This window comes from Tachyglossus aculeatus, chromosome X1 (genome assembly GCF_015852505.1).
Source record: "Tachyglossus aculeatus isolate mTacAcu1 chromosome X1, mTacAcu1.pri, whole genome shotgun sequence".
Taxonomy (NCBI): Eukaryota; Metazoa; Chordata; class Mammalia; order Monotremata; family Tachyglossidae; genus Tachyglossus; species Tachyglossus aculeatus.
Genome location: NC_052101.1, coordinates 11,314,995 through 11,337,100, shown reverse-complemented (window position 1 = coordinate 11,337,100; position 22,106 = coordinate 11,314,995). Strand labels below are relative to the sequence as shown.

General features: G+C 40.7%; 1 protein-coding gene and 1 non-coding gene across 2 annotated transcripts in view; one reads left to right on the top strand and one right to left on the bottom strand.

Moving 5' to 3' along the window:
- Positions 1–22,106, top strand: part of CSMD1 (CUB and Sushi multiple domains 1) — a 1,252,749-nt gene that overhangs the window by 230,669 nt on the left and 999,974 nt on the right. The window lies entirely within an intron of this gene.
- LOC119920693 lies at positions 5,596–5,733 on the bottom strand. Its single transcript, XR_005448422.1, has one exon. It is a non-coding gene; the product is annotated as a small nucleolar RNA SNORA7 (small nucleolar RNA).

Sequence of the window (22,106 nt, the reverse complement as noted above, 5' to 3'; positions counted from 1 at the left end):
TAATCCTTCCTAGATTTCATTGCTAAACTACCATTTAGAGACAGTGGAGAAGGCCCATGAGAACCCTTGGCCTTTTGGCAGGATTCAGTAGTGGGGTATTTTGGGCCTTCTGAGGAAAGATTTTAGAGAATTTGCAGGCATCACTACGTAATTGCACTCTGCCAAGGCCAAAATGGTATTAGGTCCACATGATACCTAGTAAATGTTCAGTAAATACTGTCTTTCATCTCTTTCCCTCTTTCCATAGATTTTCATCCTTCCATTTCCTTCTTCATCCTTACCTCATAATTGTCCCTTTTTGCTCATTGGTCTCCAAAATAACCCCCTGACCTTTCTTCCCCCAGTTTTCTCTGACTCTTGTATCCACTCCAGCGCTTAGTACAGTGTCTGGCATGTAGTAAGTGCTTAACAATACCACAATCATCATTATTATTATTATTATTACTCACCATTCTGTTACTTTACTTCTAGGCTTGATCGCTCATTGGTCTATTCTTTCCCTCCAACTTCTGCTGCGATTTCCCACATCCCAATTGATCCCTCCCATTTTCCCGTCCCTCCATGAATTCCCAGTGGGGTTCTGCCCATTGTTCTAGTAACAGCAATAACTGTAATTCCTCCACTGCCCATATAGTGGGCTGTATGCACATTCACAGGGTATATTATACACACACACACACACACACACACACACACACACACACACACACACACACTTGTATGGTTCATATGAAATTAAATTGAAATCTGAACTTGGGCTGTTAGGAATATTAACTGGTGTTTTCCCATTTTGATCTCAGATATTCTAATCATAATGGCTAGGGCTCCTGTATAAGGAAAAAAATAAAATGACATAGTTCAAATTCCAAACAGCTACCATATTTTCTACCTATTCTATTTACAAAAGTTTGCAAAGTTTCAAACACAAAATGGTCAAAACCTATGAATCTGAAATCTCACAAGCAGGGGATAAACTATTTTTTTTTCCTTCTTAGGTTTTCTAGTTCCGTATGGTGATCAGGAGTTTCCCAGGGCTACCCTACTTACTATTTGTATGTTAGGTATTTCTTGAAGCATAATTTTTGCTAATCTGTGTTCATGTTTTCTAGGTTATGGGCCTGAAAGAATTCACGTTACTTCTTAATGTTCCAGGCTTCCAAGAAAAGTTGGGGTGACCATTTAAAGCAAAGTGGCACAGAAATAGAGGAAGTTTGAGAAGTTCTATGCCTCAGTAGTACACATAATGACTTATTTGACAAGTGAACTATGTATGGTTCCGTAGCTTCCCAAAAGAAATAAAAAACACCCTAAAGTGAGCCCGTTGTTGAGTGGGGATTGTCTCTATTTATTGCCCGAAATGTACTTTCCAAGTTCTTAGTACAGTGCTCTGACCACAGTAAAGGCTCAGTAAATACGATTTAATGAATTAATTAATGAATTGTGCGGCAGGAAGAATGTGAATCAGGTGGCCTGCTCCCCAGTGTCTTCTATGTGGCAAGTTCTTGGAGGGCAAGGAACCTACATTTTATTTCCATCTTAGTCTCCCAAGTGCTTAGCTCTGTGGTTTTTAGTTTTCTCCTTAAGAAGTTCAATTTCTATATGTAAACAAATGCATGTTTTCAATAGCTGATTATATATACAGCGCTCCTCAAATGCACTTTTGATGAGCTTTGAAGGAAATAGTCATCTCAATCTTAAACATAGTTATCCTCATCTTTGAACATAAAATCTGAACTGGCAACAAATGTGCATATATACACATATGAATATGGATTTGTATGCGAATGTATATAAATATGCATGCATGTGGGTTTATGCCACTGGGCCTGTATTTTCAAATATATATTTTTTCTCTTCGAAATTTGAATTAGGTGGGTACACAGAAACTAGACTATCAGGCCATAACCAAAGCAAGTCCTTAGCTGTTTAAGAACATGGTCACTCTAGAGACTTTAATCATCACTTCCTCTGATATGGTTAGTATTTGCTTCACATCCAGAAACTCGCTGCTCTCCTTCAAAGTCTTTCTGAAATCAAATCTCTACTACAAGGCAGTTGACTAATCTCTCATCTCCTTATCCTATTTTCTTTCCAACTGCAGTTTCAATACTCTTCAGTCACCTAGGCATATGACACCCACTCCTCCCTTCTGTTACCTTTGTAGCACTTGTCTGTAAATATGTATTTATATTAATGTCTGTTACCCCCTCTGGACTGTAAACTCCTTGAGGTCAAGGAGCAAATCTACCTATTTTATTGTATCATACACTTCTAAATGCTAAGTACAGCACTCTACATTCATACAGTAAGCCCTCATAAATACCATGGATTTATTTTTTTTATTCTTTTTTCTCCTACCTGTAATTTATTGTAGTGCCTGTCTCTCCTACTACCCTGCAAGTTCCTTGAGAGCAGAGATCTTTTATAGAAGTTCGATTACATTCCTCCAAGCATTTAATACAGCGCCCTTCATGTGGTGGGGATTTAATAAAGACTATTGATTGATAGCAATTCCAAACTAACTGATAATAAACCCAATTTTTAATGGTACTTATAACTTCCTAGGTGCCAAGCACAGAGCTAACATCTGGGCCAGATGCAGGTAGGTACAAGTTATCTTTCCTATTACAGTGAAAAAAAATGAACCTTAGAGAATTTGTCATCCAGCAGCCAAGTAGTAGTAGCAGAATCTGCGTCTCCTGCCTTCCCATTCTCCGTTTTAAAATGATAAATGATCAATTCATGAGGAGTTATGGCAATTCATGTGTATTACAAGGGACATCATAATCAGTAGGATGAATTTTGTGCTATTTCTTCTAGACATCATTTTGAACCCAATCTCAGACAACCTGGGTGGGTTCTGCTTATAGTTCTTTACTTCTCTTCCCCTGCCAGCTACAATCTTCTGTGACATCCTGGCCAAATTCAACCTGGGAGTTGGTAAATAGCTCGGCCTTGTGTGTGCACTAATCTCTTTCTGATTTGTTCAAGTCTCTGAAATAGACTCAAAACTATTTTGCTGACCGTCCCATCTGTGTGTTCTGCCTCAGAAACCATAAGAGCTTCCTGGTGTGCCTTGAACAGGTGTTGTGTGAAGGAAATGCTTTCAATTCGATTAACATTGTTTGTTTTCTTAAGCTTGTCTTTCTGTGCTTTAATACCCTGAAGCCCCTCGACATCAGTCTGTAGAGATATTTCTGTGTATATAGTGGCACTCGCGTTTTCAAAATCTTTCGCACTGTGTGTTCTGATGCTTTCAGGGATGTGTTCAAATGCTATATTTATCCTTTGTTTTTGCAAATATTTTTAAGGGTAGGATTTGACATTCAAAGGAAGGGGATAATGTGATTCTTTTTTAAGAGAAGAATCTTTCTGTATGAACGTTTATCTATCAAAGGAAATACACAATGTCCTTACTTGTGAAGAGCTAAAACTGGGAAAGCATAAGCAAGGAGGGCAGAGGAAACATTTGGAGGACAATGTAAAAGGAAACCTCAGATAATGCTGCAACCCAACAGCCAACGGATAGCTGATTTCTGAGGATACACCTGCATTCATTCATTCATTCAATAGTATTTATTGAGCGCTTACTACGTGCAGAGCACTGTACTAAGTGCTTGGTAAGTACAAGTCGGCAACATATAGAGATAGTCCCTACCCAACAACAGGCTCACAGTCTAGAAGGGAGAGAACAGTCTAAGAGGGGAAGAATATCTAGCCTAGTTCTAGTTTGGTGCCAAACACATAGTAAGCACTTAGCAAATACCACGTAAAAATAATGATAATTTTATTTTCTGTATTATTATCCTTTGGTGAACGCACTATTACCTAGGACTGAATCACTCCTAAGAAGGGAATAACCTTCCCTTCATATGGTAAAATGACTTCTTCAGGTGTACTAATATTCTGAACAAATTCTAATTTCCTCTAATTCATTTTCCGTCCTAGAGACTTATTTAATGGAACACAAGTATCATTTTTAGCTTTATCGGAAGAAAGGTCTTCTGTAAATACCTGCATGACACACTGCAACAAGAAGGGAGTAGCTTGCTTTGAATAAAAGCTTCATATGGAAAGAGAGACATGGAGGAAAGAGAGGAAACCATGTTAGGTGTCATAACTAAAGCTTAGGTTCAACCAAACCAAACCAATGTTCAAAGAAAGCGAACATTAAGTTCAATAGTGCAACTACAGGCAACCTCTAAATAGGTTCGATGTGGCCAGGACTGCGGATTCCATGTTGGTCTTTTCCGCCACATCCACACTCGTATGTGAACATCCTCATTAGTGGTGTCTTCAAATATGAAGGACAAGTGTGTGTGTTTGTGTGTGTGGTGTGTGCGTGCATCCGTGGATGAGAAGATCAATCAATCAATCAATTGTATTTATTGAGCACTTACTGTGTGCAGAGCACTGTACTAAGTGCTTGGGAAGTACAAGTTGGCAACATATAGAGACAGTGCCTACCCAACAGTGGGATGTGATCTACCAGAGAAGTGAAATCTTTTAGACTGTGAGCCCACTGTTGGGTAGGGACTGTCTCTATATGTTGCCAACTTGTACTTCCCAAGCGCTTAGTACAGTGCTCTGCACACAGTAAGTGCTCAATAAATATGATTGATTGATTGAAGGGATTCGTCCAAGGTCACACAGCAGACAAGTGGCAGAGCAATTAGAACCCATGACCTGGTGATTCCCAGTCCCATGCTTTATCCAGTAGGCCAAGCTGCCACTTGTCTGCCGTGTGATCTTGGACAAATCCCTTCACTTCTCTGTGCCTCAGTTACCTCATCTGTAAAATGGGGATTAAGACTGTGAGTCCCCCATGGGACATAAAGTGTATCCAACCTGAGTAGCTTGTACCTAACCCAGTGATTAGTTGAGTACCTGGCAACATAAGCACTCAACATATACAATTTTTTAAAAAATCAATCATTCTGATTGAGCACTTACTGAGTGTTGTTGGGTAGGGAATGTCTCTGTTGCTGAATTGTACTTTTCAAGCACTTAGTACAGTGTTCTGCACACAGTAAGCACTCAGTGAATATGATTGACTGAATATGCACTCAACATATGCAATTTTTTTAAAAAATCAATCATTCTGATTGAGCACTTACTGAGTGTTGTTGGGTAGGGATTGTCTCTGTTGCCGAAATTGACATTTCAAGCACTTAGTACAGTGTTCTGCACACAGTAAGCACTCAATGAATACGATTGAATGAATACAAAGCACCATGCTAAGTGTTTGGAAGAGTACATCAATCGTATTTATTGAGCGCTTACTGTGTGCAGAGCACTGTACTAAGCACTTGGGAAGTACAAAAAGTACAGTGTAACAGAGTTGGTATACACCTTCTCTTCCCACAAGGACCTTTAAGTCTGTTGTTGTCTCATGCTGTCGAGTCGTGTCCAAGCCATAGCAATGCCATGGATGCAGAATGCCTCACCCACAACTGCAATCATTCTGGTAGTGGATCCACAGAGTTTTCTTGTTAAAAATACGGAAGAGGTTTACCATTGCCTCTTTCCATGCAATAAAGCTATCTGTCTTTTACATTTTCCCGTGCAGCTGCTGCCCAGCACAGGTGAGTTTTGACTTGTAGCAGAATGCCTTCCAGTCGCTAGCCACTGCCCAAGTTGGGAAAGGAATGGGTAAGCCTCTGCTTGACTCTCCCTCCCATAGTCGAGACTGGTAGAGGACTGGAAACTCTCCATGTGCGACCCTGAGAGGTGTCTTCAAGTCTACATGATCCCAGAGGAATAATAAGTAGGCCAGGATAATAAAAATAGTAATAATAATGGCATTTATTAAGCACTTACTATGTGCACAGCACTGTTCTAAGCGCTGGGGAGGTTACAGGGTGATCAGGTTGTCCCACGGGGGATTCCCAGTCTTAATCTCTATTTTTTACAGATGAGGTAACTGAGGCACAGAGAAGTGAAGTGACTTGCCCAAAGTCACACAGCTGACAATTGGCGGAGCCGGGATTCGAACCCATGAACTCTGACTCCAAAGCCCGGGCTCTTTCCACTGAGCCATGCGCTTCTCTAATCTATTCCATTTTTATCCACTTTCAAGTTGACTTCCTCTCGCTAACATAAGCTGAAAATATCATTGTCTCTTTTAAAAACAGGCATATAAATACTTTAGCTCCCTGGAACAAAGGATTTACTTAAAAGGAGAGATGCCTTCATTATTAATAAAAAAAGTCATACAAACCTACCTTTACCCATTTAAATTGAACTTCCCAGAAAGACACATTTTGCTATTCACTCATTGCGAATTACTACAAGGCAGAAAACCCTTTTCCCTACAAATACAAATATACCTGTCACTATATTATATCATTCTGAATCTTACAGTGTTATGATGCTGCATTATATCATGCACTTGTATCTATATTTAAGGCATCGATTCTTCCTTTATTCAGTTTGTATTTCCCAGAATGATAATCATTCTTTTGCAGCATCAGCAGGACCAAAGGATCAGAAGAGAAAAAGTACAAAGATTAGAGATGTGGGAAGTGAGCTGATAGATCTGAGCAAGAGCTGGGAGTCTGGGAAGATGCAACTTCCCAGTTTACTGTGACAAGTATACTATTTCAGAGGAAGTCAAATTTCAGAAACAATGTGCAGTTGTACACATAAATTTGAGAGGTCGGAAATTAAAGAAAAAAAAATCTGCAAACTCCCATCCTGGGTAAAGTGAAATGGTCTATCTACTTTGCCCATTTTTCAGCTTTTGATTCTAATCTTTGAATCTCTTTGATGACAGGACATATTTTTTTTAAATTTCTTATTCTATAAGTATAGCATATGTGATTATATCATGTGTAAAAGTGAGTGGCAATGCATTATGAGCAATACCAAAACAAGGTTTCTTTATGTTGGGATACAAGCCCATTGTCTCTCATCCCATTCCACTTGTGCTCATTATCTCTTTTAAGAACACCAAAAAGGTGTCAACACATATCACCTCTGGCTTGAAATTGCATGCCTGGTTCATTTTTTCCCATAAATTACTACTACTTAATGGCATCAATTGATCCTACTGTGTGCAAAGAACTGTACTCAACTTGGGAGACTCAATGGAAACAGGAGCTGCTCTAACCTCACACACTACTGGGGGACGCAGGTATAGTATTATTTACACATAATGAGATCTGAATAAATAGTAGAATATGGAGTTAATGTGCTAGGTGTTAGGTGGACATATCAAGATGATGGGCAATTATTTCAGTCCCTCCTCAGATTAACTCTAGAGCAGCAGGAAATGAAGGACTCTTTGAAAACAATCAGGGAATCAATCATTCAGTGGTATTTGTTGAGTGCTTATTGTATGCAGAGCACTGAACTAAGCCCTTTGAGAAGTACAACGTGGCTCAGTGGAAAGAGCTCGGCTTTGGAGTCAGAGGTCATGGGTTCGAATCCTGACTCCACCACATGTCTGCTGTGTGACCTTGGGCAAGTCGTTTAACTTCTCTGAGCCTCAGTTACCTCATCTGTAAAATGGGGATGAAGACTGTGAGCCCCCCGTGGGACAACCTGATCATCTTGTAATCTTCCCAAGCACTTAGAACAGTGCTTTGCACATAGTAAATGCTTAATAAATGCCATCATTATTATTATTATTATTATTGTTATCGTTATTACAAGCCCCTCAGCTCCTCATTTTTGATCATTTCTCTCCCATTGCTTCACTATCTACAAGTCCTACTTTCAAATTACACATCATCTGATTGGAAAGACAGCTGGCAATAAAAACAGTCGTAGCCTAGTCAGGATGAAGACAGGATGAGAGGGCAGCGTGACTTCTGTGGAAAGGGCACAGGCTTGGGAGTCTGAGGCTGTGGGTTCTAATCCCAGCTCCACCACTTATCAGCTGTGTGATTTTGGGAAAGTCACTGAACTTCTCTGTGCCTCAGTTACCTCCTCCGTAAATTGGGGACTAAATCTGTGAGCCTCACATGGGACAACCTGATTACCTTTTATCTGCCTCAGCGCTTACAACAGTCCTTGGCACATAGTAAAGCGCTTAACGAATGCCATCATTATTATGAAGTCACTTGTTGCCCAGGGCTGGTAACCTCTGCTATTCAATTGTGAATTTCTTAGAACAAGAATCCTGTTTACTTATTTTGTTGTACTCTTCCAAGTTTTTCCAAGTATTTAGTTGCGGGCTCTGCACAGAGAAAGCATTCAGTAAATACCAGGGACTGAGTGACATGGAAACGGAATATTTTTGTCTTCTGACTGACTGACCCAGGAGGCTGCCAGATTGCTGAAAAGAGGGTGCTGGAAGCCCCTTGATATCTCTGTCAGTCACTTGGGCCTGATAATTTTAGGATTGCTAAGTGGTCGGAGGCTGGGCGGCTGTCACGATATCCATAAATAGTCCTAAAATACTGGGCTTTTGGGATGTGGATTTGACCATTTGCATTTAGCCCCAAACGATTATTCTAAGTAAATGTCTTTTTCAAAACACGTGCTTGTACCATGTACCCATGGTTAATGCTTGTGAAGCTTTTGTTTAATGTTTTTATTTTGCAGCACACTACAACAGCAGGTTTTCAGTCTATTGAATGGGTTTTAAATAGTACAGAGACAGTAATGAATCTAAACAAACATGCGAAGCAAATATTTTCCCCTTGAGAATACCCTACATTTTCATGATTTTTCTTCCAACACCAATCGAAAAAGGCTGGCCTTTGGCAAGTTCATATTTTCTAAGGTTGCTTGACTATGACAAATTCATCACAGTAGATAAATGCCTCAGGGAAAACTTGCAAATAATACCATGCAGTGCTCTCTTCCCTGAGGTGGAGAAATGAAGAGTTTCTCCTTCTAATGAAATTAAAAATGAGAATTTTTATTAAGATGAGGTTGGTCACACACTATGTTACAAAATAGTGAATTCTGTGTTCTTGAGACAGTGTTTTCCAAAGACAATTTAATGAGAAGAAATTCATTCATTCAATCGTATTAAGTGCTTACTGTGTGTAGAAAACTATACTAAGCACTTGGGAAAGTATGGCACAACAATAAACAGTGACAATCCCTTCCCAAGACTGAATCTTGTTATTCCATAAACGGTCTTAGGTTTAAAGAAGTAATAGGAAGTGGAAGAATGTTAGGTAATCTCACCCAAATCCAAGCATGAAAGACTGCTGTCAATATCACTTGCCTATAATTTCTAAACAAAATAATGCTTTACAATGAGCAAGCAGCACCACCAAGAGTTAAGATCAACCTTACCCTTATCTTCATTTATAATGCTTGATATCACCAGAAATTATTTCTTGAATTATAATTTTGATCATATTATTTTTTATGAATAGAATTGTCAACTCAGTTCCTGGAAAATACCTGTAAATCTTATTTGTAGAATGGAACACACAACTCCCCAACATAATTGTATTGAGTTTCGAATGTTGTCTTAGGCAACAAAGATAACGATATAACAATTTTATCCTCCAAATCGGGTTGTGAAGGGAAAGCCAAAAAGGCAAATCCCTCTATACTGGTTGAAGCTCCTTTCTAAAAAGTATCATTCATAAATTACACAACTCTTTCGTTGCAAAATCTTTAGGAAAGAACTGCAAACTCAATAGCTTTTCATCGCTGATGCCAAAGCTCTTGCGCTATAAAGACTGAGGAGCATAGATTACAAACTCACTGGTAGTAGGAAACGTGTCTACCAAATTTGTTATGTATTCAGTGCTCAATAAATACCATCGATTGAGCCAGTTTGATCTTTAAATACTAAATGACCGTAATTTGGCTAAAATGCAAAGCTTCCCATGAGCTTCACCACACCACTCTTTCCAACTGCAGATTAAATTCAATATCATTGTCCTGTAGTCAGCCTTGAAACTCAACCACTTATTGTTATTTAGTGCATTTGTTCAGTCCATACTGTGTAAAGCAATAATCGAAGAAGGAGTTGTGATTGCAGTAATGGTATTTACTGAGTGACTATTGTGTGTTGTGCACTATATTAAGAGTGTGGGAGATATACAATAGAAGCACAAAGCATACTTCCCTGCCTACAAGGAACTAATGGGGGAAACAATCATCAAGCTAAGATAACAAATTGTTTTACAATACTTTCAAAACAGGCCTAAAAGGAGAATTTTGGGAGAGGAAGTAGAAGCACAAATCTACAATATCCAAGTGGCAAGGGGGCTGACCTATTGGATAGGGACTGGGGCTGAGTGTCTGCAGGACCTGAGTTCTAATTCTGGTCTGCCGATTGTCTGCTGTATGACCTTGGCAAGTCATTGAACTTCTCAGTACCTCAGTTACCACCTCTGTAAAGTGGGGATGAAGAATGTGAGCCCCACGTGGAACACATGGTCTGTGTCCAACATCTTCTAGACTGTGAGCCCACTGTTGGATAGGGACTGTCTCTACATGTTGCCAACTTGTACTTCCCAAGCGCTTAGTACAGTGCTCTGCATAAAGTAAGCGCTCAATAAATACGATTGATTGATTGATGGATGATCAGCTTGCTATCTACCCCTGCACTTGGAAAGGTGCCTAGGACGTAGTAAATACTTAACAAAAACCGTAAAAAAAGCACTATTGTGACATTCTGAGATGAGATTGCTTCCTCTGCCAGTACTAGAAAAATACCATTCCACTGGGGTTGGTACCAAATTCTTTTCAGGGTGAATTAGGAGAGGAGATTAAGTTTCGCTTCTTGTGAGATGTGCCTCAAATTAGTTTAAGGTTGAAATCACACCACTGGATGATATGGTAATGAGTTTCTCAGTCATTCATTCATTCAGTCGTATTTATTGAGCACTTACTGTGTGCAGAGCACTGTACTAAGCGCTTGGAAGGTACAATTCGGCAACAGCATACATTTGGGCAACAAAAAAAAATTAGGATAAGGCAATTTGGATTTTTTTTCTGTCAGTTTTCCAAGCTAAGCTTTAGATAACCTAAGACAAAACACGTAGTCACTGTTTTCTGGTAATCAGGCACTCCATCTTCGTATTTGCAACTTTAAATATTGCATAAATCCCAACTTTGATCGCTATCTGGTTTGATAATCTGGTTGACCATGGTAATTGCAGCCTTCACAAAGCCATCAACTGAGTTCTGGCTGGAGCTCATAATCGAGATTTTCCTGGGATTTGGCTGAATAAAGGATGACTAACTTTAATTCTGGTTTGCTGTTACACGGCTAAATAGCCTCAGCCTTAATCTTTGAAATGAAAACTTTCTTAGAATAGCTTGTAGAACTTCTGAATATGCCTAGCTACATGGGTACTAAGGATTGCAGAAATAAATGCCAAACAGCAAGAGGTAGTTCAGGGGTTGATAGACTTATAGACCAGTACAAATCAAGATTGAGTGTCTGGTCTTAGGGGATAGACAAATTTGAATTACTGCTCTTCACATTCAGCATGGCGTAATGGATAGACCATGGGCCTGGGAATCAGAAGGTCATGGGTTCTAATCCTGACTCTGCCACTAGTCTGCTGGGTGACCTTGAGCAAGTCACGTCACTTCTCCTAACCTCAGTTACCTCATCCATAAAATGGAGATTGAGACTGTGAGCCCCATGTGAGCCCATTGTTGGGTAGGGACCGTCTCTACATCTTGCCAACTTGTACTTCCCAAGCGCTTAGTACAGTGCTCTGCACACAGTAAGTGTTCAATAAATACGATTGAATGAATGAATAAATTTGGCTTTCACACCCCTTCCTCCAATCCCACAGCACCTGGAGTATCTTTAAAACTGTTGCTTCTGTCATCCTGCAGAAGCCGTGTGGCTCAGTGGAAAGAGCATGGGCTTTGGAGTCAGAGGTCATGGGTTCAAATCCTGACCCTGCCAATTGTCAGCTGTGTGACTTTGGGCAAGTCACTTTTCTGGGGCTCAGCTCCCTCATCTGTAAAATGGGGATTACGACTGTGAGCCCTCCGTGGGACAACCTGATCACCTTGTAACCTCCCCAGTGCTTAGAGCAGTGTTTTGCACATAGTAAGAGCTTAATAAATGCTAACATTATTATTATCCTATGATTGATTTTTGTGTCTGGCTCCCCCTCCAGATAGTAATGGCTTTAACGGCAGGAACTGTGTCTAGTTACTCTACTGTACTGTACCAAGAGAGCAGTTTAATGCTCTGCATAGAGTAGGCGCTCAGTGAATAGTATTGGCGGATTGCGAAAGGAAGGAACTTTCTCGAAGTTTTCTGCATCTGAGCATGGGTTGATGATCCTTCTGGTAATGAGCTGAAAAGTCAGCTCATTGTGTTACCACTGAGTATGTGGTGCTGCTTTAAATATGAAATTAGGAAAATTAATTCTATCCTTCACCAGCCAAGATTTTAAAGGATTTTAATCTAATTGAATGAAGTCGTGCATGGGGCAAGAACACTTGAGAAGACATTGAATTACTTCAGTTTGAAACTTTACTTCAAACCTTTTCTTTTAGTCTTGCATGAGTCATATACATGAAAGTACATAAATATGAAAAATACGCACTATTCATTTAATGTTTGCACCATTTAAAATGTACTTGCCATTCATTTTAGCAGCATTAATTCATTTCAGTTTTTAATATGTATGTCATATGCATGTACTCTAGTTCCTACCTCCTTTATCCTGCAGATTTTTTTTTTTTAAATCCAACTCCTTTAGAAGCATGTTTATCAGACTGGAAAATGTTTTCCAATCTATTCCCTACTTATTACCTGACCAGCTGATGGCCCCAAGCATCAGCTCACTGAAGGAGAACAGAATCAATACTGGGGGCTATATTTTCAATTTTTTCTCAAAAGGTTTGAGTCCCCAGCTAAAATGATTTCAGTGTTTGGGTCCATGTACCTTTTCCAGTTTTCTTGTCTGCTTGATTAATCTAAAATTTAGCATAGGCTTCAGGTAAGCAAATTCAAGTTATGCGGTACAAATTTAAACAATAATTTGGCCTAATGACTCTCTTTGTACCTACATTTCATTGTTTCTTTGTTCAATTTATCTGACCTCTCAGAAATAGTGCTGTAGCTTGAATCTTCTCAGCAACTGAGAAATGTGACACCACGGAAAAGAGATTTAGTCTAACAGGTCTTTTGGGTTTAAAGTGTATTTTTGGATGTTTATCCCATGAGGAAAATCCCCAAGAATTAACTTTAAATGTACAAGGCAAAAAAATGAATGAATTGAACAAGTTCCCGTTTCCCTCCACACCCACCCTAAGAATCTTCAGCCTCCCAGTTAGAATGCAGGTCACCGCATCTTCAGAATCAGCATCATCTAGTGCCAAGGGCAATGGGAGTCAGAGGACATGGGTTCAAATCCTGGCTCCGCCACTTGTCTGCTGTGTGACATTGGGGAAGCCACTTCACTTCTCTGGGCCTCAGTTACTTCATCTGTAAAATGAGGATTAAGACTGTGAGCCCTGTGTGGGACAACCTGATCTACCCCAGCGCTTACAACAGTGTTTGCCACATAGTAGGTGCTAAACAAATACTATAATTATTATTCTTAGGCAAAAGTTTATCACAAGCACATTCACTGTTTGAATCACAGAAATCTGGCCTGCATCCCTTTGGACTGTCTGAGATTATTTATTTGCTTTACTAATAACCGTTGGAGAGAGTTTAATGGATTTCCTCTTCTCTGCATTCATTTTTCATTGACTTATATGCTGATGATGTTCCCTTTTTTAGAATCTCATCCTTAGAATCCCATTCATTCTCTATTTAGAGGGTGGTCTTTGTTTTCCCTTGAAATGTTTCTTTCAAATTTTCCTGTTTATCTTTCCCTTTTTAAATTATTTTTATGGCATGTAGATATAAGGTCCGTTGCAGTTCATGTCCTACAAGGGGCTCACAGTCTGAATCCCCACTTTACAGATTGAGGTATAGAGAAGTTAAGTGACTTGCCCAATGTCACAGAGAAGACAATTAGTGGAGCAGAGATTAGATCGTTGGGGGCAGAGAATGTGTTTACCAATTCTGTTATATCTTACTCTCCCAAGCAATTAGAAAGTACACTGCACACAATAAGCATTCGGTAAATACAACTGATCATTTGATTAGAACCCAGGTCTTCTGACTCCCAGTCAAGGCCCCTGTTTGGAAATGTCAGATCCTCAGGTTTGTTTTTCCTCATTATTCTCTCACTTTTTGGAGGTCAGGGATCAGTCTGCATTCTTTATTCTATGGCATTGTATATAGTGCCTTGTACTCAGTTGACACTCGAAAAATAACACTGATGGGTGTATTTCAAGGTTTCTATATAAAGAATGTGGGGTATGACTTTAATGAAAAATTGATTAAAATACCCCTTCTTAATACACTGTAGGTTGGACACCAGACTTAATTCAACAGAATCAGTTTAAGATCATCTCAGTTTAAAAATTCATTGTTTTCAAGCTAATCGTCGGGTACCTACCCAATGTGAGGAGTACAGCCAAGACTTGGAATGTGTGATAGCGGTCGGGTACCTACCCAATGTGAGGAGTACAGCCAAGACTTGGAATGTGTGATAGCGGTAAAAGATGATTACCTCTTCCCTTGAGGAGTTTTCAGTCTAACAAAGTCTAAAAGGACTCAGATCACATTCCAGTTGGCCATTTCACTCATTCAAATAATGACCTAGTGCCCACTCAGTGCAAAGCAATGAACTAAGCGCTGTGGGAAGTAGAATAGAAGCAAGAAACATGGTCTCTGCCCCCTAGAAAGGACACTCAGGTGATGAAGAGGCTAAAATGATTCTCAATTGGTAGGAGAAATGAGAAAAAAATTGAAAGCAAAATTGAAAATATGGTAATGGAGTCTTCCTTTAGGTACAATGGGCGAAACCCCATCCTGAAACCTCAGGACCAAAAACTGGCACAAAGGAATTGATTATAATGCCAGGGGGGGGGGGGGGCGGTGTAGGTAAGTTTTTGCGAATCAATCCAGGAAATCTTGTTGGGAAAAGGTGAATTTTTCCGAAGGGTTTCAGAGAAGGTGAATACCGTGATCTGGCTGATTTGGGGCAACAGACAACTAAGGCAGGTGAAACCACTTTGTAGTATCTTCTGTTTTATACTGTTAATTCAGGGTCAGCTTGAACTCACGTGAAGCCAGAGCTAAGACCTTTTGGGAGATTCACCCTGATTAATAAGGCAGGGTAGGGGAGGAGAATGTGGAAGATGTTTTGAAGACCTTGTACAAGGAGTGTAATTTGACTACGTATTCATTCATGGTTTGGATTAGCAGGCCTGGGAGAAAGCAGAGTATTTGATCACTCTATATCCATTCATTCAGTGGTATTGGGTGATTACTGTGTGCAGAGCATTGTACAAAGATCTTGGGAGACAACAATATAACAATAAACAGGCACATTCCCTGCCCATAAAGAGCTTACCGTATTGTACTCTCCCAATCACTTAGTTCCAGGCTCTGCACACAAGTTAAGTGCTCAGTAAATACTGTCAATTGATTTATTGCTCTCTGAGGGGAACATTTTGTTATGCTGACACAATGGGAGAGGGAAGGTGAGGGGGCAGTTAATCAAGGAGATATGAAGATGGCTTCTTTGATATCTACATACCTTTCTTAACCACTGTCAGGAAGCTTCTTGGGAAGCCCTGCCCGGAGCAAAGTGCTCTCTGGTTTTTGACCTTCTGCCAGACCTGCCAGCATTGTTTTGCTTATTGGAACATTCATTTTAGCTGCCACTTCAAAAGTAATCTCTTTCTTAATGGCACTATTTATGCCATTTATGGCCCCTTTTCCTCAACCAGGTAAACAGAGGCATTTTGCAAAGTCAAACACCTGCCTTTCGAAGCTATATTTAGTTCCCCCAGAAAGAAACCTTAATAAATACTCTGCCCGTTTCTGCCTGTAGTTATGTAGAGAGCACCTATAAATTGAAGCAGGCCTGCCATAGAAGAGATTCATAAAACAGCTTATGCTATTCTTAGTTGCTAATACCGTTTTCATCCGAACAGGATTATTTTTTAAAATTGTATCAAAATGATCTCCAATTGTAACCACTCATTCGATGCTTGAGATGGTGCTATAAGCACACAGGAATGTCTGTACTTGATGCTCTGAATAAGTAGCAGGATTCAATCATTTTGTAGGAACGAAAGGTCTGAAATGCGTCGTCTTGGCACCGAACCTTTCAGTGGAAAATATCAGATCGATTTGAAAGTAATAGCACCATTATATCCCACATGAGGGAAACCAAGATAGGAATGAAGTAACTTCTAGCATTGCCCACTTAGGGAAAAAGAGTTGGAAATAAATTTTGCTCTTGTTCCTTGTCTGTAGGTTTAACCGAAAGACTAAACCTTTGTCTTTATTAAAGACCAAAGAGTATCCTGAGTTTGAAAGTGACCTGCACTTTTCTTAACATATTTAAATACAAGGGTAAACCTCAAGCAGCGTGGCTCAGTGGAAAGAGCCCGGGCTTTGGAGTCAGAAGTCATGGGTTCAAATCCCGGCTCTGCCACTTGTCGGCTGTGTGACTTTGGGCAAGTCACTTAACTTCTCTGTGCCTCAGTTACCACATCTGTAAAATGGGGATTAAGACTGTGAGCCCCCTGTGGGACAACCTGATTACCTTGTATCCTCTCCAGCACTTAGAACAGTGCTTTGCACATAGTAAGCGCTTAATAAATGGCCATTATTTTTTTTTGAAACAAAGAAAAATTCTACTGACTTTTTATTGATCACAATTTACCTCATTTACTGTACACTGAAATAAACTTTCTTTTGTGAAGTCACTGGTAAACAATGAGACACCACAGCCGTGAAAAAATCAGTGATATTTATTGAGCTCTTACTGTGTGAAGAGAACTGTATGAAGTGTGTGAGAGCGTACGATGAGCCCGTTGTTGGGTTGGGAACGTCTCTATACGTTGCCGACTTGTACTTCCCAAGTGCTTAGTACAGTAAACGCTCAAATACGACTGAATCAATGAAATACAACAGAGTTGATTGATGTGCTCCTTGCCCAGCAATGCATAGCAGCAGTGCATTAGAGTTGTTTTTAACCGGAATGCCTCTCACATTAAAAAAAAAATTTCATATGTATCTGGATATAAGACATATCATAAATTCACCTTCCATTAGAGGATATAAGAAGAAGAGAACTGGTAGAGAACCTTCAAGATGATGGTCAGGGGTTTCTGTTTGATATCTCCTCCCCATCCTCCCTGCCCTACTTCCTTCCCCTCCCACAGTGCTTGTATATATTTGTACAGATTTATTACTCTATTTACTTTACTTGTACATATGTCCTATTCTGTTTATTTTGTTAATGATGTGCATATAGCTCGGTGGAAAGAGCACGTGCTTTGCAGTCAGAGGTCACGGGTTCAAATTCCGGCTGCGCCAACCGTCAGCTGTGTGACTTTGGGCAAGTCACTTAACTTCTCTGTGCCTCAGTTACCTCATCTGTAAAATGTGGATTAAGATTGTGAGTCCCTGGTGGGACAACGTGATCACCCTGTAACCTCCCCAGTGCTTAGAACAATGCTTTATACATAGTAAGCGCTTAACAAATACCATCATCATTATTATTGTAGCTATAATTCTATTTGTTCTGATGATTTTGACACCTGTCTGCATGTTTTGTCATCTCTGTCCCCCTTCTAGACTGTGAGCCCATTGTTGGGTAGGGACCGTCTCTATATGTTGCTGACTTGTACTTCCCAAGTGGTTAGTACAGTGCTCTGCACACAGTAAGCGCTCAATAAATATGATTGAGTGAATGAATGAATGAAAAAGTGGAGAAGTGTGTGCTCAATGAGGCTTTTGAAGGTAGCAAGTTGTATCGTAAAGATTCAACCCAGGAAGAGGTGGGTGGCAGAAAGCTCAGTGAAGAAGAACTCAGTTGGGAGAGAGCAAAACCTAAACTTGGTTGGTGGTCATTGGTGTGGTGACAGAGGTGGATCTGAATGAGAATAATAATAATAATGGTATTTGTTAAGCGCTTACTATGTGTAAAGCACTGTTCTAAGCAGTGGGGAGATTACAAGGTGATCAGGTTGTCCCATGGGGGGCTCACAACCTTAATCCCCATTTTACAGATGAGGTAACTGAGGCCCAGAGTAGTTAAGTGACTTGTCCAAAGTCACACAGCTGACAGCTGGCAGAGCTGGGATTTGAACCCATGACCTCTGACTCCAAAGCCTGGGCTCTTTCCACTGAGCCACGCTGCTTCTCGAATACTGTGGAGGAAACACTGTCAGGATTTAGCAACAGTCTGTTTGGGTTAAATGTTTCTTTGCCCTTTATTTTGAGAATGTTTAACTTTTTCAAATGGTATTCAAGTGCATACTATGTTCCAGGCACTGTATCAAGTGCTGGGGTAGATACAACCTAATGAAGTCAGACACAGTCCCTTGTCCCACATAGGGCTCACAATTGTAATCCCATTTTACAGATCAGGTAACTGAGGTACAGTGAAGTGACTTGCCCAGGGTGGTGGAGCCGGAACTCGAACACAAGTCCTTCTGATTCCCAGGACTGTGTTCTATCCACTAGTCCACTCTGCTGGAAGAATTTTGATTATTATCCAAAATTTTCTTACATTCTTAAAATGAGACTAGTGAGACCTTAGGCAAGCCACTTAACTTCACTGTGCCTAAATTTCCCAAACTGAAAAATGGGGATTAAGTATCCTGTCTCCCTCCTACTTAGTCTGTGAGTCCTGTATAATAATAGTGGCATTTATTAAGCACTTACTATGTGTAAAGCACAGTTCTAAGCATTGGGGAGGTTACAAGGTGATCGGGTTGTTCCATGTGGGGCTTACGGTCTTCATCCCCATTTTACAGATGAGGTAACTGAGTCCCAGAGAAGTGAAGTGACTTGCCCAAAGTCACACAGCTGATGAGACTGGAACTGCATTCACCCTGATCAACTTGGATCTAGACCAAAACCTACAACGTTGTTGACACATAATAAGTACTTAAGAAATGCCACAGGAAAAAAACAATCTGAAGAAAGGGGCCATCCACTTTAAAGTGAGGTAGGGCCATATGGAAGGTTGAATCGACAATAATGCTGGCATACTGAAGATGCAGAGACAGATCTGCTATCTGCAGAGCACTTCCTCAGCTATGTAGAGCTGATAGACCAAGTTGTCAAAAATGGAATCAGACCCACGTGACATTGGGTGAATAGACGGGGGTGAGGGAACTTTGGGGTGTTGAACTCCATATACAGCAGGTCACTGAGTTGTCGAGAGCCCGATCTTCTAGAATATGGTGAGATTGGGAATTTGGACGGAACAGTCACTCAGCTCCTGCATTTCACCGGCACCATTCATTCATTAAATCATATTTATTGAGCGCTCACTGTGTGTACAGCACTGTAGGTACATATTTCCTATTCTATTTATTTTGTTAATGATGTACTTCTAGCTTTATTTCTATTTATTCTGATGACTTGACACCTTTCCACGTGTTTGTTTTGTTGTCTGTCTCCCACTTCTAGACTGTGAGCCTGCTGTTGGGTAGGGACCGTCTCTATATGTTGCCAACCTGTGCTTCCCAAGCACTTAGTACAGTGCTGTGCACACAGTAAGCGCTCAATAAACATGATTGAGTGAATGAATGAATGAACCACACTAAGCATGACGATATGATTGCCAGCAATTTGTTCCTGAAGCATATTCAGATCATGTGCAGTGAAAGCAACGAACACAGCAACATAACTCTCCTGAGTGGAATATGTAAGGGGGAAGAATGGCCTACCTGAATTCTCAGTGGGTCAAACCACTGATTTATAAATGATAATAATAATAATAATAATGGCATCTGTTAAGCGCTTACTATGTGCAAAGCACTGGTCTAAGTGCTGGGGAGGTTACAAGGTGATCAGGTTGTCCCACGTGGGGCTCACAATCTTAATCCCCATTTTACAGATGAGGTAACTCAGGCACAGAGAAGTGAAGTGACTTGCCCAAAGTCACACAGCCGGTAAGTGGCGGAGTTGGGATTAGAACCCCTGACCCCTGACTCCCAAGCCTGGGCTCTTTCCACTGAGCCATGCTGCTTCTCAATAATAATAAATAATAGTAATGGTATTTGTTCAGCACTTACTAGGTGGCAAGCACTGTTCTAAGCAACGGGACAGATACAAACTAATCAAGTTGGACACAGTCCCTGTCTCACATAGGGCTCACAGTCTTAATTCCCATTTTGCAGACAAGGTAACTATGGCCCTGGGAAGTGAAGTGACTTGCCCAAGGTCACACAGCAGACGAATGACAGAGTCAGGATTAGAACCCAGATCCTTCGGACTCCCAGGCCCGGGCTTAAAGATATAGTGAGGCAGAGTCTCAACTCACGCCACATGGCAGAGGACAGTGGTGAAACATGTAACAGACACACCAGACAGGCAATAATAATAATAATGATGATAACATTGATTAAGCTCTTACTATGTGCAAAGCACTGTTCTAAGCGCTGGGGAGGTTACAAGGTGGTCAGGTTGTCCCACGTGGGGCTCACAGTCTTAATTCCCATTTTACAGATGAGGGAAGTGAGGCATAGAGAAGTTAAGTGACTTGCCCAAGTCACACAGCTGACAATTGGCAGAGCCGGAATTTGAACCCATGACTTCTGACTCTTTCCACTGAGCCACGCTGCTTCTCTAGTAGGTAGGTAGTCAAGGGGCAGTTATTCTCCCCAAACCAAGGGCTCGTAAAGGTCGGTATGACAAGGTTCTGGCTCAGAAATAGAGCCCGGCTTTGTATTAGGAAACCAGAAAGCCCAACAAGCATCCATCTTTATTTTTATTCTTTTATGGTGCTGTTTTAAGTGCTGGCACATATACGAGTTAATCAGGCTGAGCTGCCCGTTCTCAGTCTCGGTAGGAAGAAAAACAGGCACTGAATCCTCATTTGGCAGCTGAGGAAACAGGCCCAGAGAAGTTATAACTTCCCCAAGGCATGAGAAGCAGCGTGGCTCAGTGGAAAGAGCCCGGGCTTTCGAATCAGAGATCATGGGTTCGAATCCCGGCTCTGCCATTTGTCAGCTGTGTGACTTTGGGCAAGTCGCTTAACTTCTCTGTGCCTCAGTTCCCTTATTTGTAAAATGGGGATTAAGATTGTGAGCCCCCTGTGGGACAACCTAATCACCTTGTAACCTCCCCAGCGCTTAGAACAGTGCTTTGCACATAGTAAGCGCTTAATAAATGCCATCATTATTATTATTATTATGCAGCAAAGAGGCTGAGCTGCCCTTAAAACCCAGATTCTCTGGCTCCCAGGCTCTTCATCCTTTAAACCATGCTGTTTCCCTTATCTGCAAAGAACGCAGAAAGCCGGGAGGGTATTAGATTTTCAGCCACACTTAAATGAGTAGGATCACATTACCTTCAAAAAACCCCAAACAAGCTATATACTTATTGCTCATTTTACAGAGTGTGGTTTTAGAGCCCACATGGACTCTATTGACACCTGTCTACTTGTTTCGTTTTGTTGTCCGTCTCCCCCTTCTAGACTGTGAGCCCGTTGTTGGGTAGGGATTGTCTCTATCTGCTGTCGAATTGTAATTTCCAAGTGCTTGATACAGTGCTCTGCACACAGCAAGCACCCGATAAATACAATTAAATGAAAGAATGAATGGACAGTTTTCTTCTTTTCTTCTTTCCCTTCTCCTCCCGCTACTCATGAAAATACGAATAAGAAGATGTGACTGGGGTAGTAAGACTACTTTATCAACACAACATTATGTAAGTTTCTAGGGCAGGTTGTGAGAAGCAGCACGGCCTAAAGGAAAGAGCAGGGACGCAAGAGACCGGAGACTTGTGTTCGAATCTCGGCTCCACCACTTGTCTGCTTTGGACCTTGGGCAAGTCATGTGACTTCTCTGTGCCTCCATTTCCTCACCTGTAAAATGGGAATTAAATGCCTGTTTTCCCTCCGCCATAAATTACAAACTCCTTGTGGGACTGGGACCGTGTCTGATCTGATTATTCTGTGTCTACCCCAGCGCTTAGTACAGAGCTTGGTAAGTAGTAAGCGCTTAAGAAACATCACAATTATCATTGTTGTTATGTAACTCAGAGGTAGGAAAGAAAGGGAAATATAATAATATAGTAATAATCATAATGATGGCATTTGTTAAGCACTTACTATGTG